Source organism: Propithecus coquereli, unplaced genomic scaffold (assembly GCF_000956105.1).
Source record: "Propithecus coquereli isolate 6110/MARCELLA unplaced genomic scaffold, Pcoq_1.0 Scaffold145, whole genome shotgun sequence".
In the NCBI taxonomy this organism is placed as follows: domain Eukaryota; kingdom Metazoa; phylum Chordata; class Mammalia; order Primates; family Indriidae; genus Propithecus; species Propithecus coquereli.
The window spans coordinates 2539284-2541076 of NW_012138858.1; positions in this window are offsets into that span (position 1 = coordinate 2539284).

A 1793-nucleotide genomic window follows, 5' to 3' on the forward strand; every position below is an offset into this window, starting at 1 on the left:
AACATCACTCAGTAAATAAAGGAGAGCATGATCTTGGCATTCAGCCTATGGATATATCACATAGAAGCGAGAGCCATCAGAAGAGGAAAAAAGTTAATAAAAAATAAGACCACATACCAAGATGGATGGGCAAAAGAATGAAAGCAATTATATTAAAAAAAAAAGGAAAAAATAATAAGCTTTTTTTTTGGAAGAATCATATTGAATTTTCTGAGGTACCGATGAGCCAATAACTTCCATTAAATAGCAATAACTCTTGACATGTAAAGTATGGGCCCACATGGCAAGGCACAGGGAGACAGCCCTCCAGGAGGTAAATTGACCCTACACATTTACTTTCTTCTAAAGATTTTACAGTGGACTTTTTATTAGGATGTAGGGGCAGATTACTGCACATAAAGGAGTTTCAAGGCAGCTTATCCCATCAAATGTAGGCCTATATGTGTTTGTGTAGTCTGTGAGGAAAATTTATACCTTATAAGAAAAAAAAAACTACTTCCCATATATGGTGTTTCATCTTAATAGATTCAAGTTATCTGTGATTCTGAGTACACAATAAGTCCAACAATCAACATGGAAAATGGAAATTGTATTGGGTTGAGTTAGGATCTTTTATTCCTAGTTCTTTCTCTACCACCAACCAGCTATGCAGTGTTGACAAAGCAGTGAGTAACTTAAAGCTTAAGTTTTTTCATATGTGGATTGAAAGGGCTGGACTACACCATCACTAAGTTGCTTCCTGATGTCTTCTCTTAGGGATAATTCAGCAATCTGTGTGATATGGCTCACCCCTGACTTTACTGGTCCTCCAGACCATCCACGACCTTGATAGAGCCGTGCATGGAAGATCCGGTGTTGTTTACGTGCAAAGGAGAGACAGGGAGCATCGTGATTCATATCTGAAGAGAGCCGTTTATTTGCCTCCAGACTCCTTTGAAGTTGAACAAAGACAGGAGGGGAGTCACAGCTCTGAAACTGGGCATTAGTCACAGCCCAGAGAATAAACGACAGCTCTCTCAAGTCTCTTCTCCAATTTCAAATGAGCAAAATGAAGAAAGTTGAGTGTGTTTAAATCTCGTTTGAAAGTGTTGTGCTGCATTTCATATTGTACAGAAGTTTCCCTCAGGTCAAGCACCCTTCTGTTAAATTTCACATGGTTGTGCTTGTTAAACTGTGAATATTCGTCTGATTAACATTTCTAGAATGAAGAGTTAAAAAAATCTACTCTAACACAATGGCCTAAGAACATTATGCAACGAACATATTATTGGCCCTGAATGGTCTACCAACAGGGCTCCTCTATTATCCGCTCTCTCGGAAGAGGCAGGAAAGAAAGAAAGAAAATCAGAGGATCAGAGGTCAGCTTTTCAAAACACAGTTACCAGCATTTCAAACACTGCCGCTAGCAGAATAAAGCAGAAAGAATAATACACCTTCTTTGATCAAAGGTGTATGGAGAGTGAACTTAAGAATGAACATCCTTGACTCCGACAGAGTACACATTTTTTTGACATGTGCGATGAGACGACTTACCTCAATTGTAACTATTGGGGGTATAATGTTATGGAACCTTTCTAAGTGCTGTTAGAAAAACAGGTATGGAGGAAAGGGAGGGGAGAGAGGCATATAGAGGCACTAGAAGGAGAGATGGGGAGAGAGAGCACATTTGTCAAAAATGCAAAAGAAGCGCATATCCTTTGTTGCAGCAAAAATTCTCCTTTTTCTAGAAATACATTTTAAAACGAATGTTTAGACATGTACGTATAAATATCACATATATTAGTTGTACATAA